The 14,832-nt window shown below is 48.8% G+C and overlaps 1 protein-coding gene across 9 annotated transcripts in view; it reads right to left on the bottom strand.

Moving 5' to 3' along the window:
* TIAM2 (TIAM Rac1 associated GEF 2) overlaps positions 1 to 14,832 on the bottom strand; it is a 122,003-nt gene that overhangs the window by 18,481 nt on the left and 88,690 nt on the right. For 2 of the 9 annotated variants that reach the window (XM_038526399.1, XM_038526403.1), the window contains one exon: positions 14,554 to 14,700. The exons of 6 other annotated variants lie outside the window; for them this stretch is intronic. The gene's annotated coding sequence lies outside the window, so the exon portion shown is untranslated. Of the gene's footprint in view, positions 1 to 9,164; positions 9,392 to 14,553; positions 14,701 to 14,832 lie in introns of those variants that run through there. One more of the 9 variants, XM_038526402.1, reaches the window with a different exon arrangement.

Here is a 14,832-nt window from a genome sequence, read left to right as displayed (position 1 = left end):
CAGTGTTAAAATAACGAGATTTTTAAAAATAAAGTATCTTGCCATTTTAGAAAACCAGAATTCATTTTAAGAACACTTTTGGTAAGATTAACTGGGAAAAGTGAACATTAGTGGAGATTTTGGTAGCAAATGTACTTTTTAAGATACCAAAATGAAGTGCTCAAGTGCGACAAAGTCACCTTTCTCAGGCAGAGCAGCTTAGCTACTATCTGAGGGAGGTGGTGAGCAGGAGGCAGGCACTCTAAAAGGAGACTAACCTAAAGGTGTTTCCACCTTGTATCTGCAAGAGTTGCTTAGGTGGTTACGTTGCAGTTTCTCCATTCTTAGCAACAGTCCTCAACGCTGAACTGTTAAAGGTAGAATTCTGGGTGTGTCTGAGAAGCAACTTCTAGGAACAGTGACTGGTTGGGCTGTTTTCACACCCAAAACAGCGATGGGGTGAGAAGCACAGGCAAGATGCAGAGGACCAGAGTTCTATCCCAGCTCTCCCCGCAGTCGTCCGCATGATCCTGGCTCATTTCTCAGTCGACTTCCTTATTGATGGAAGAGAAGCATCAAATAACCCCTCAAATTACCAACTGGGTCAAGAATAAAAGGGAAGGTACTCGCATTTGCTGAGTACCTGCTGTATGCCAGATGGACACAGCAAGTGTTCTCCAAAATCTGCTGGCATGTAATCCTTATTATAACCGAGACTAACAGATGAGGGGTCAAGAAATGTGGCAGGGGGATGGGGGGCTGTGATGGCACAGGACCATCTCCTGTCTAGCTCTGTGGGGCACCCGCCCCTCCCGGGGAATCTGGTAGAGCACGAGGCAAAGCAGATGTGCTCCCCTGCCTCTGCCCTTGTGGTCAGGACATAACAGAATCCAAACACACTCCAGGTGCCCTAGGGATGCCGCCACCAGGCCCTGGAGGCCACCTCTGCTTGGAGAAGCATATGTAGCTCCCACACATCTGCAGACAACTGCACCTGGAATGTGTACCATCCCCCCAACCCCAACGCAGAAATGCTGCTTTAAAAGCAATATAGATAGGTGGTTGCAAGTCAGGGCTGGGGATGCTTGTGGATTCTGTAGCTCAATAGTCTTTGCCTACATGGAGGAAAGAACACCCCAGCTTCAAATGCACACCTCAGATCAGTATTTTGCAGTTCGTAGGTTCAGTGCTAATAATCTTGGGTTCACTATGGGCATCATTTTTTATGGGAGAAAACAAAACAAATATTTTTTATGAATTCCTTTTAAAAATTAAATGAAAACAGTTTTCCCTAAAACTATGTTGTAAGGATACAGCAGTGATACTGAGCAAAACAAAATTTTTCAGGTTTTTAAGCTTATACTAAGGCTGGCTAATCTCTGCTTCAAAATGATTTGATCTTATTTACAGATGAGGAACATCTCACTGAGTACCTGGGCATCAAAGCACTTAAGTGCTCTCACCACAAAAACAAAACAAACAAACAAAAAAACCCACAAACCTATGTGAGGTGATGGGTAAGTATGTTCATTAACTGACCGTGGTAACTATTTCACAATGTATTTGTATAACAAATCAACAAGTTGTACATTTTAAAGATACGGTTTTGTCAACCGTATCTGGATAAAGCCGGGGGAGAACAGATATCTGAAAGTTACTTTTGGTTTTGCAGTTTTAAATGTATGGCCAAGGAGACCTTTCTGCTTCCTTATACAAGAGCTGAAATGTGTCTTTCTTCCAGGAGCCCCATCTCTCAGGAGTGGCAACAAAACAACTCAGGATGGTCAAGCACCTTGCCCCAGAGTCCGTCTGGAGGAATGCGGGGGCAGAGCCTCCTCAAACAGGGTCTGAGATGCCCTGCTAACCCTGGTTCAGTGCAATACTCTCATCAGAAAGGTGTCATGCCACCTTCTTCCTAGCTTGAATTAATAAAATTCGATGCCCTGACTGTGACAACTTTGATGTTTACTGTGCTCTTATTTAGAGTTACGGCTACCCGAGGCTTTTCAATTTTGCCCTAGGATTTGGATCTTAAGAGAAAAAAAAATCACACTGAGATAAATATATCACATTATCTAGCACTATTCAGGAATGATGACTGAGATCTTGCTACTCCATGGATCATCGCGGCCACTGGCAGCCCTGCACCTGTCATCAGCCCAGTCTGGCCCCAGCTTTCCTGGCTCCACCTACAGCCCAGAGTCCTCGTGTAGGGACACCAGGTACTATAGACTTCTCTGTTTGTACTGCTTGGGCCCCAAATACTTGCAGGCTAAGAAAAAAAAAGCTGAAAAGCTCTGCATAATTTGGAGTTCTATTTCACAGGGAGATACTTAAAGGTAAATGACAGCATTTGCAGCGTGTGCTCCTTTCACTCCCTGGTTGAGAGGAAACAGATGTTAACTTAGGGGAAACTGATGTTAACTTCGGGGGAAGATCTTTAATGGTCTTGGCCAACAGCAGAGCTAGCAGGAAAGATACCCTCATACTGCTTGGGTAACTGGTCCTCTGACAACATGTAGTCAGTCTGGCGGATCCCTAACTGCCACCACGTCCTCGTCTCCCTCCGTCACGCAGACCAGCTGAGACTGAGCCATCGCTGTGGATCGAGTGCTAGTCTGGTTCACGGTCACAGGGTTTCATTATACCAGCATGCAAAGCAGAAGAACTAGGTTTCTACTACTTCTATTATCCCTAAAAAGAATGTTGCGGGGGAAAAAGGAAAAAGCTTTAGACTCTGGGCAAATGGACACTTATCTTCAAGGACACTCTAGCCCTGAAAGGGTGCAGTTTCCATGGTGCGTGTTCTCACACTGTGCACTTAAAACCTCTGTGGCTCATCATCTGGAAGCTACGAGAAGCCTGTATGACTGACTAATCTGCATGCAACTATGGTGTCAGCTGTCACATCCTAGCAAATTAGTTGTCAGAAAATTCCTTAGTTTAAAAAAAAAAAAAACTATCTAAAAATTGTACAAAGGACTTCTCAATCTACTTTGCACTACATCAAAGTCACTGACTAACTTACAGAAAGATCTAATATTATCCCAAGTGGCCGCGGCAACAGGAATCCAGAAGGAGTGCACAGGGCTAGGTGACTTCCCCGGAAGGCTACTGAGCAGAGATGGGCTTCATCCATGGGCAGCAAGGGTGGACGGTGTCCTGCCCGGCCGGTGGCTAAACTCCATTCCAGGCTTGCAGCTGGCAGCACCACAGCCTGCCTGCCGCCCAGAGGTTCTTGGGACGCTAGGAGGGGGCAGTGCTCAGCACCCTGGCAGGGCTGGGTGGAAGTTAAAAAACATTCACGGTGATCAATGAAATTTATATCTGGGGGACCACTTGTCTTAGTGATACAATCCCTGGATGGAAAACTCTAGGGAAATAGGTTTTTACATTTATCAAAAGGGTACAAAAAGGACGAGACGACACTCATACTGTGTTTTCTAGACCAAAGAGTTCTATTTCCAAAAGCAGAAGGGGAACGGAAACCGTAAAAGTAAATGTGAGCTTATGACACAGGAGAGCCTTTATTTTACACTGAAACATAAAGATGAATGTAACAAGTCGGAGCACAGAAACGTTCTGAACACACACGACAGTTACCAGCGGCGGGACAGATGTGTGGCTGCCGACCAGAGAAGACCACAATTTACCAGGAAGGTGAGGAGGTGTGTGCTTTATGCATCTTCACCACATATGAACATACACGCACAGCTTTTCTAAAAATAGTATGATATATATCACAAATGCAGTGTTAACCGAGATATTTTTATCCTTTGGCTCATTTGAATTTCCTCTTTTTCCAGTGGCTTAATTTTTTAATATTTTTCATAAATGGACTCCTTTCCTGTCACTTAAAAAAAAAATAATTTGAGGTTGAAGAGGCTCAAAGTGTTCTGTTTCTATGGACACAGTGATGAACAGACTGACACAATTCCTCCGCTCACGGTGCCCCGAGTTTGGCTGGGAAGACAAGCTCTGAGCAAGTAATTCAAGATGATCGGCACCCGAAATGTGGGGTCCTGTGGACAGAACAGAGACCTACCCTGCTCTGAGCCGCTCACACTGACACCGGGCACTCGAGGATGAACGAGTTGTCTACACCAAGCGCGGTCTGGGGCTGGAGGGAGCACAGAGCGTGCCAGGACCTGGAGGCCAGTGCAGCCGTGGCCAGAGGGCCGGGCAGAGAAGCGAGGCGGGCGGGAGCCAAAGGCGGGGCCTGGCCCTCAGCGGAGAGCAGGGGTCGGCGGCGGCGCTGGGTGATCCTGACCGCACCATGGCAATCCCTGCCACCTGCTACGTACACGCCTGACAGAGGAGGACAAGCTGCGAGTCATGGTGGCATTAAAGACAGGGGAGCGTGTCCCCCAAGCGGGGCAGCCCATCACCCGAGCCCCTTTTCACTACCCAAGTGTACGTGCAAAGCTCACACCAAGGGTCTCAGGACACACGCTGGACCAAGATTCCTGAAACGGTTACTTTTTCCAAGACAGGAGACAAGCACACAGTCTTGGAGGTACAAGCCCAGCTGGCCGTGTTGGTTCCCAGCTGTGTGGCCTTGACCCCCACCCACCCCCGACTCAGTGGGCTCACCTGGAAAGCAGGGAGCATGTTTTATAGTGTCCTTACAAGTCAATGAAGTAAAATGTGCAAATACTATACTCACCACAGTACAAGGGATCAATGAAAGCTAACATTTATACAGGGAGTTCAGCTTGCCAAGTTTTAATTTTTTTTTTTTTTTTAAAAGTATAGAAGACTGAATGTCCTCTGAATTCCCTGAAGGACAGGCCAGGAAAATCACTTCACCTCTCTTAACGGAGCCTCTTCTCTGAGCCAGGCTCTGCTCCAGGTGCTGAGGATGGAGCACTGGCCCCCAAGACGGGAACTTTGACCGCCTGTGAGAGTGTAAGGAGGGGCTGGGGGAGGGCAGAAAAAGGGGTAAGACCAGGAGGAGGAAGGGGGAGCACAGGGCATCTAGGACAGAGGTGGAGGGGCACATGGAGGGCATGGCCCAGGGGCGCAGCTTCCCCAGCCGATGGGCAGAGAAGCCAGCGTGTGCAACTCTCGAGGGAGAGGGCCACAGCGCATGCGTGTGACACCTGTGCATTCCAGGAGTAAACACTCAGAGCTCGGGTGGCACCGCTGTGAGGACAGGCCCGAGCTGTGTGCCCAGAGGCGAGCGGCATCCCCTAGAGACGCTGGGGCTCCCAGGGCCAGAGTCAGCTCCTGGGGAGGGAGCAGCTGATCCAGAGCCCCTGTGAATAGGGCCTGCCGCCTGCCTTCTGCTCGGCTTCCTGATTTAACTAAAGTCGGGTCAGAACTCAGAAAGGAGTAAGACGCACTGTCTCTGCCAAGGATGTCTCAAGGGCTAGGGCAGCATTTCTACACCACTGGACACTTCCTTCGCAGAAAATCCTGGGTGTTTCAAGATCACTCTCACGTAGTTTACACAGAATGCCTCATCCAATCCCATATTGCCTGGGCTGGGTACTCGATCTTTGCTTTCCCGTTTTCACCCAGAAAGCAAGCTGTGGCTTCCTTCGGAGGGACGGCTAAACCTGCTCATCAAGAGAGAGATGCATGTGGGCCACAAGTTCTCCTTGACTTCTGAATGCAAAAATCTGCGGCCTATGGTATGAGACTTCAACGACCCCACTCTGAAACAGGAAGCGGCAAGGGTGGATCATCAGAGCAAGGGTCGGCCAACTCAGGCCTCTGAGCCAACCAAACCCTCCATCTGTTGCTGTAGATCAGATTTTATTAGCACTTGGCCGTGCTCATTCACCTGCCTGTTGTCTCTGGCTGAGTCTACCCTGAAATGCAGAGCTGAATGCTTGCCAGAGCGTAAAACATTTACTGTCCCTTCGCAGGATAAGTTTGCCAAAGAATCAAGAGATTCTTCTCTTGAAATTAGCCTTAATATAAAACTCAACATAATCTATAAGACTCTATTCTGAAAACTTTTAGTGAGCAAAGTGGAAATTTAAGAGATGACTTCTGTGTTATTTTTCTTGAGACTACAGATGGCATCTTAATTCACAGAAGATATAAACCCTTTTATGTCCTATGCTTTTAACTGTGTCCAAAATGAAACAAAAACACCTGCATGCTCAACTGGCTCCGATCCAGGCCCAGAAAAATGACTCCAATTCTCCTACTGGTTTTTGCTTTATTTTGTGTTGCTTTTTGATGGCTGAGATGATTCTATTTGTCCTGTGACTTGGGGCATTTAGAACTGAATTTAAATTCTATGATTACTTTGTATCACTTAACATCCATTCTAAATATCTTTATCTCGTTAAAGATACTGGTCTCTAAGCCAATATCTTTCAACTGAATTTTTTTTTTTTTTTTTTTTGTAAAACACATACTTAACTATGACTTTTCTTTCCTATCAACACTACTCTCAGCCACTTTTCCATCCAGAAGTACTGATTTCTGGGCTCAGCTCCACTTCTGTTCTCTTCCTACAGTATTCTCTCATAGCCCACTTTCATTCTGGCAATCAAATAAAGTAGTTGAAACTTGTGTATTTACTGTAACTCTTCCTTTAGCAGTTAATGTCTTCACTGAACATTCTAGTTGGTTTCCGTGTTTATTGCCAGTTTTCCCAAATACAACATTTCTATTCAAGAGTTAGGCCTCTGACTATTCTTGGCAACTGATAATAGCTTACTGAAGCAGTTTTTTTCCGGAAAGGTCTTTAAGTGTCACATATTCTGAGGATTTACGGAGTTGAGATCTTTTCCTATCTTTGTCACTGTATTTGAAGGAAAACAATGCATGAATATAAATGTCAACTGTAATCATATTTCTTGACCAACTAGAGCTCTGATCAATCTGTCCACCACCAATTTTTCAGGCAAGTCAAATCTGTATGATAAATAAAAGATGGGACCAAACAGCTGAACCCTGAAAGGGGGCAATCCCATACTCTTGGCTGTGTCCAACTCTGCCTAGGACAGCTCTGCCCAGCAACCCAAGTCCAGACTGTCCTCCAGCTGAGTCTTCTCCCCTTTCCTGGGGTTCCCTAAGAAGTATATTTTCTTTCTATAGTTGCCATCTACATGGGTTTCCTTGTTGCCTTACCTAGAAAAACAAAAAGTAGGGTAGCACCTGGTTCCTGGCTGCAGACCAAGCACTCAGCTCTGCGAGCAGTTCTCAGATGCTCAGGAAGCTGTAATTCAGTTGCGCCTATTTCAGGTCCTTGATGGTGGTACTCCTTGAGCATCAAAGCTTCCAGACTGCCTTAGAACTACGTCCCCCAGTTGTCCTGGTCTGTCTTTTGGAACACAAGCCTTGGGTTGGCCGCCTCTTGCAGAGTCCTCTTGTCCACGAGGGTGTGTGTGGAGGGTTGCAGGGGGTTTCCCAGCCACACAGACTAATAGATCCTACACGAGCCCCCCACCTCCTCCACCCTGGCTGGGTGCCCCTTGCAGTTCACAAAGCTGTTTCTCACACATGGAATTTTTTTTAATTTCACCTCCTTGAAACTGTCATGGAAATACAGTCCGATTCTTTTTAATAAGGATGGAAGGATTCAAGGGTTGAGGCAACTTTCCGAAAACTCACCAACCAGGGAGTGAGAGGCTCCAGCAATCAGGTCCTGTTGGGTCCTGCTGTCTTTCCACTCCCTGCCTGTCCTAGCAACAGCAAATTCAGAGACAAACATCTACTTTCTTTTCCCTCTTAGTACAGCAAGGCATGAAATCCTTCTTGTGAATCTTATCTTTTATATATCCCACTCTCTCCAAATATAAACTGCAAATATGCTGTTTGGGATAGCCCTGGCCATGGAGACAATCAGAGTCAACCCCAAGTGACAGCAACACCTAGCCACCCATGAAGGAGGCGCAAAACAGCCAGCATGCTTGCCGCTGCCCTGTAACATTCTCCAGAAGAAACCAAGCCATGGTTACTTTCTGGGGCAGGCAGATGAGAGTATGTGCTCTAACTTTGGAATTGAAGGGGGCTATTTCCCTGCCCAAATTTGATGCAGACAATTCTGAATTCTTAAAACACTTTCCTGAGCATTTCAGCTTCACCATCTATGATCTCTTGCTGCACCACAAACCAAGGTGGCTACGAGGACAGCATCACATGACCTCACTGGAGCTGCAGGAGGAGAGGACCTCTCTTTACCTACTCTGGAGGCCAGTACCCTTCCCTTGTGACCCTCTGACAACTACACTGACTTCTGCATGGTCAAGGATGGCCCTCAGTCACTTATGGAGAATGGTGTGGGCGTAGGAGAGAAGGTCGAAGTTCTAGGACTTGTCTGAAATCCACATCCCCTTTGGGCTTAAAAAGTCCTAGACTGTCAGTTCCAGTATTTGCCTGAAAATAGTACTTGGAATCTGGTTTCCAAAAAACCGTAGCTTTGGGAAGAAAAAAATCATAAAAATATGAAATATAAATTACTTATTAATGTCCTGACCACCTTTCTTAGGCATGGATATTGCCAAGTGCTAGTTCTCTTGAGTGAGCACAGATATGACCTGCAGGCCCCTTTACTCTTAGCTGTAGTTAAATTCTTTTTGCTAGATTTAAGCAGTGTTTTGTTTTGTTTTTTTAAGATTTATGTATTTATTTGAGAGAGAGAGAGGCAGACAGAGAAAGAGTCCCAAGCAGACTTCATGCTGAGAGCAGAGTCCCACACAGGGCTTGATCTCACGACCCTGAGATCATGACCTGAGCCAAAACCAAGAGTCAGATGGCTTAACTAACTGAGCCACCCAGGCGCCCCATTTAGGCAGTGTTACAATCAAGTTTGTTACATTACTCTGGATTGCATCTTATTGACAGGGTCTCAAATTAATTATCTCAAATGGAACAATTTCTGCCTCACACACATTTATCTGAGACTTTACCACCAATCTCTAAAATCCAGCACCGACTAAATAGAAATGAGGTAATAAAATTTAAACTAGAACGACAATTATTTCTGATAAGGTCAGGCAATTTGATTAATCTTCTAGAAAATCCAAGTCAATAAATCCATAGTAGCCAAAGCCATGTTTCCCCAGGAACGTGGAGCACAGCTGACAGCCTAGGACGGCATACACAGACAGGCAGGAAAGCAAAACAGGCAGGAAAGATATCAGAGACAACATGACCACAACAGAATGTAAATTTTTAAAAAAAATTTTAGAGCCTCAGACACAGCTGATTTTAAATCTCACCTGAGATTAATGGTTTGATAATCGTCTTTCCATCGTGGGAACTCTATCTACAAGACCACCATGTTCAAGCCTTCACCAGGCAACTGAGAAGAGAGCGCAGATGCCCTGCCCCATCCTGGGGCCTGGAACAGCAGGCTGATGCCACCCAGGCCAGTCTTCTCATCTGATCATCCTTTATGTCGTGGCTGAATGAACCATGAAGGTCCTGGATTCTAGAACATTCCAAAGCCAACTCTCCAAGCACCTTGAGAGATAGAAAGGTGGCAGGACTCAAGTGACACCACACTTAAGGAGCCCCAGGCCCGTGCAATGCGAAGCCAGAACTGTCTGAGCAATTGCACATCTAGGAGCTTCCTCATCTGACGTCTGTTTTCTGAAAACACAAGAGAACTTAGGTGGCAGCAAAGAGTCAGAGAGTGTGAAGGAAGAAGGTGAGTCACAGAGGAGGAGGGATGCCTGGAGGCTGAACAAACAAAAGAAGGGATAGGGAGGCGTGACAACAAACAAGAATGGAAAGGAGAAAAGACAGAACCGGGGTGTCTTCAAAACCCTGCCTTCAGTTTCCTCCTGTCTCCCTTATTAGTGAAAATAGATTTTGTTGTTGCCTGGTCCTTCTTGTTATTATCCAGAACAGCAGAAGACTGATCCATTGATGAAACTAATAATCCAACCTTTCCCCCAGGGGAGTTAGAGGCCAGTCCTGGAAGGGGCGCAGTGTTCCCTGCGGGGTCTCCAAACCCCTGCTCCCTTGGCGCCTGGCCCCCACCCCAGGGGCACTAAGTCAGCTGGAAACTACAGAGGAAATGGCATAATGACTCACAACAACTTCTCAGAACTTTTCAAGTGAAAGCAGCTACCATGTGGGACTAGGACATTATTAAAAGGTGAGAATCTACAGGCATGAAGAGAACGCACTGAAGCTCAGATACATCTGTACTCATGCAGCACAAGCGAAGTCCTCACAGGACTCCAATCTCTCACACACAAGATCGTTAACGAAGGCATGGGCATCACTGTCTCAGGCCTCTTGCCAGTGGCTAACATCTGGGAGTGCCTTTGTGGGGGAGGGCCCAATGAATGAACAGAGCTGACCCTACACCAACCCCCATTCTTGGTAAATATTGAAAGTAAGACAGATAAGATTCATGGTGCCCCAAGAGAGGCCAGTCAAAATTAGATCATAACTGTAGCTGGTATTGGAAAGGAGTGAGCAGCAGAGCCCTCAGTAGCTTGTTGACATGACAGGGGCCAGGGTAAAGTTCCCGCAGTGGTCCCAGGGAAACCAGGGGATCACCTGCTCCCTACTCATCCCCTTAACTGGGCATACAACCACCGCTCTGGTCCCACAGACAGCTGTTGACATTACTAAAGGGACCTCTACAAAATGTTGGTTTGAGGTCAAGACCTGAATTTATGCCCTGCCTCCTCAGAAATCACATTTTCTTTCCACTAATTACAGAAAATAAAACTGAAAATGCTAGAACACCAGTGCATAATGCTATACTTGGTGTCCAAAAATGTAGGGATCTCTAACCACCACCATCAATATTCTCCTTGGTCTCAACCTAACGGTTTTTGCCATCTGGGGTGGGGGTCTTAATATGTAATGTCCTTCAATGTCTCTAAGGACTTTAAAATAATAAGGCCTTAATATTGCCAAGCCTACCCCACCAATCAGACCTAAAGATAAAGACAAAGTTCAAAATGTCACTTGGCTAAAGAAACATAGGATTAGGGGTGCCTGGATGGCTCCACTAGTTAAGCATTTGACTCGATCTCAGCTCAGGTCTTGATCTCAGGGTCAAAAAAACAAGGGGTGGTGGAAAGGGAGGTGGGCGGGGGGTAGGGGTGACTGGGTGATAGGCACTGAGTGGGGCACTTGATGGGATGAGCACTGGGTGTTATGCTGTATGTTGGCAAATTGAACTCTAATAAAAAATTAAAAAAATAAAATTAAAAATTTAAAAAAACTTTTTAAAAAGGAAAGGAAAGGAAAAGAAACACAGTGCTTTTCATTCTGTAAGTACCTGATAATGAAGTCTGTAATGTTACTAACAGTCAACACAAAAGCTAGACTATACAGGTGTCTACTCAATGTGAGAATTATGAACCTAGAGCTCACAGATCCCTAAGGAGGAAATCTGTGGATAAATGTCGTAAGATGAGCAAACCCCCCAGAATTGCAGGTAATACCTCTCACGTACATGAGCAATTTCCTGAGGGCCCATCGCTTCCATCAGATGCTCAATGGTCTGCTCCAAGTAATTGTTCTCAACCAGGTAAGAGAATAAAAGACTAGAGAAGACACAGGAATAAAGCACCTACCCATCCTCACCTTCACTGCTCATTTACCTTAAAGCTCATAAATCTTACAGGTTTTAACTTCAATCACTGTGTGAAGGTAAATAAATAACCAGGGTTAATTCTAATTGGATTCTTCTAGAATCTATTTTTAAGCAACTCTCTGTATTCATGAGGAGAAAAGGCTCCGTCAGGTAAAAGACTGCTTCAGATCAGGTGCTGGGGCAGAGGCCAGGACAAGTGTCAGAGCAGCACCCAGTCAGCCCTCCACAACTGGCAGACCTACCCCTCGGTGCGCAGATGTAGAAGTCTGACGGCTCCTCAAGGACAAAGGATTTCAGCGTAAGACTGGGCCAAACCCCCCACTTGTTCTTCCCCACTGACCCCACATCTAGGAGGCTTCCCCCAAGAATATGCACAAGCCTGCAGGCAGTGTTTACTGAAGGCAGGGTCTGGCCTGAGACTCCCCACTCAGACTCCCCGCCTTCTTCTCCTCCAAAAGGGGAGATTATTCTGTCCCCAATCCAGGAAGCCTAGAAAGAAAAAAAATATGGAGAAACAGAGGGCTGAACACCATGGAGGACGGGGGTGAAGATGAAAGAATGAACCTCTCCTCCACGACCACATCCAAAAGCCTACGGCCCACCCTGCGACCAACACAGACCACGGGCAACTCGCCGCCCGCCACCCCCCCCCCGCCCCCCCGCCGGGACGTGCCCGGGCAGGCCAGGCGACAGGACGGTCCCCAGGAGCGCAGCTGGCTGCTCCGAGAGCGTGGGCCCTGCTCGCCCCCCTCCTCCAGTCTCCCCCCAGGGCGGTGGGAGCAAAGGCACGGCCCCTGCCGTTTCCCAGGACAGGACGAGGAGCAGAAATGAAGGTGGCAAGCAAGTCTCCGTGCCCGGAGCGGCCGCCGTGGCGCACCCCTGCTCCGCGGGGTGAGGCCTCAGTGGCCGGGTCGGGCGTCTCGAGGCGCCTTGCTGTGGGCCTGCCGGTGTGGGGACGGGTGGGGACGGGTGGGGACGGGGGCAATCACAGCCCTCGGCTGCCTCCACCGCCCGCCCGCCGCCTCGCGCCCCGGTGCCAGCGGGGCCTCCGACCGCGTCCTGCTCCTTCCTCCCTCCTGTGGGACCCCCAGGAGGGCCCCAGTGACACCTCCTTCTTGTTCCCGGAAAACCAGCAGGAAAGGCGGAGTGTGGAGGAGAATGAGGAAGGGCCAGGGGAGGCAGGAAGCAAAGGGCCGCGGAGGGGTGGGGGCGGCTAAACATGGGGAGGGAGGACGAGGCTGGAAGGGAAACCAGCCACGCTATCAAGGGAAGGGGAAGACGGGCCCGAGTGGCCCCGAGTCAGTGCCGCGGTGCCCGGTGCCCAGGTGGCTTCCCGAGTCGGGTGCTGTTGTGCTCGGTGCACAGGTGAGAGGACAGGAGAGCAAGAGAACCGTGGCCGGCTCCGGGCCAAGCCCCAGGGCCTGGCGAATACCCTAGAGTCGGGCCTCCAGGCCAGGCTCCCCGGCTCCACTCACTGTGCGGCCTGAACAAGCCTACTCTACGCCGACACAGGGCAGGCAAGCACGGCCCCCGCCGCCCCCATACCCCAGGCAAGTCTCGCCGACAAGCAGCCCCAGCATCTGAGCTTCCAGAGCCTCCCTGGCAAAGGCCGAGACAGCGGAGCGCTCATCAGGCACCACCAAGTTACTGGCAGTTTCTGTCTCTCTGGCTCTGGCAGCGGCAGCAGCCCACTCCCCATTTTCCAGTTTGCTCGGGCCCAGGGACAGCACGAGCCGCGCTAGGACCCAGCCCCACAACCACGTTGGTAGGCTGGCAGCTGGGAGGGCAAGTGGAGAGAAGACACCAGCAAGAGGTCTTCCCACTGCCTTCTTGTCAACTCCACTGGTTGTCCTCTTCCCTGGGACAAGCTCTTCCTGCCCAAACTGCTTGCCATGTAGCTACTGGCTCTCAACGCCAACCCACTGCCTCCACTCCCTGCCGGCCCTCCCCAGACCCTGCACCGAGATTTGGCAATTTTTTTCTTTTCTCCTCCTTTTTCTTTCTCTCTCCCTGCCCCCACCTTGCCTCTCCGTCTCCCTCTCATCTGACTCTACAGGTGACATCTCTAACCCTGCTGAACAGAGTACGCAAGTGATCCTTGGCAACAAAGAGGATAGGGCTCCTGTATGCTTCACGGCGCAGCAACGACGTCCCTTCCTGACACACCCAGCGAAGAGCTGACATCTTCTTGACAAATCAGCCCTAGAGATCAGGATAGACCAGGTGCAGAGCACGAACACCTGGCGCTAGGAAAACAGTAATTAAAAAGAAAGAATTCCAGCTCTAAAGAGATCAAACAGACTCTTAGACTCCCATGAAAACTAAGCATAGTTGCTTCCAACAAATCCACAAACTTGCCACCTCGTGCCTGCCACATGGACGTCCAGCGTTAGAAACGCAGAACGGTGCATGTGAGAGCTGGGCCGAAAACTCAGCTCGCCTTGACCCTTTACAGCCTGTAGCCTCGGCGCCTCTCTATGTCCTGCAGAGACGCTTCTCTTCCAAAAGGCGTGAGCCTGCAAGACCTCCTGCCGGATGAGGGCTCAGGCTTCAGTAAGCAACTCGATACTCACAGGCCCACTCCTGCTAAAGAGAAAGGCACACTGGACAGATACTCTCCTGTTCAATCATTTGAAGCAGCCCTTTAGGAAAGGGCGTCCATCCACAGCACTCTATAAGAAAAACCAGCTCAAAGGTGGGTGGGCTTTGTCTTCAGGCAGGTGACAAAGAGCTAAGAGGACCCAACTGCCAGGACCTTCGTTTCCAATTCTTTTTTGTCCCCCGGGACAGCTCAACAGGATTTGACCCCCTGATACCAACTTCAGGACGACTAGGTGGGCAGCGAAGAGGGGTATGTGGGGTGTTAGATGCGCAGAACAAGAAAGCATTCAGAACGCTCTGTGTGCATGAGACACATCAGGCAGGAGGACCTCTGAACCTCCCAACCCCTCACGAGTGTGTGTGTGTGTGTCTGTGTGTGTGTGTGTCATCCTGCACAATCCTCTCCACAACGCGGGACTCACGGCACTGTTATTTTTACTCACCAGTGAGGACAGAGGCTTAGAACGGTCGGGTACCTTGCCCCAGGTCAGGCACTGGCAAAGCCTGGTGAGTCAGGATACAGATCCAGGTCTCCAACCATCAGGCCGAGAGTTCTTCCCATTATACCTCTGCCCGGCCGGATTTATGCACTGTGAAAGAGGACTATCTCACCCTGGAGAACGCCAGACTTCAAGTCATTTGCAGGGACAATGGGTCTGCTTGGAGGATGCTACCTCTCCAGTCAGATGGTGGGGATTATGTCAGACGACATGCGCTCAGAA

Source organism: Canis lupus, chromosome 1 (genome assembly GCF_011100685.1).
Source record: "Canis lupus familiaris isolate Mischka breed German Shepherd chromosome 1, alternate assembly UU_Cfam_GSD_1.0, whole genome shotgun sequence".
Classification (NCBI taxonomy): Eukaryota; Metazoa; Chordata; class Mammalia; order Carnivora; family Canidae; genus Canis; species Canis lupus.
Note: the sequence above shows the minus strand (reverse complement) of the source record. Positions and strands in the feature narration are given on the sequence as shown.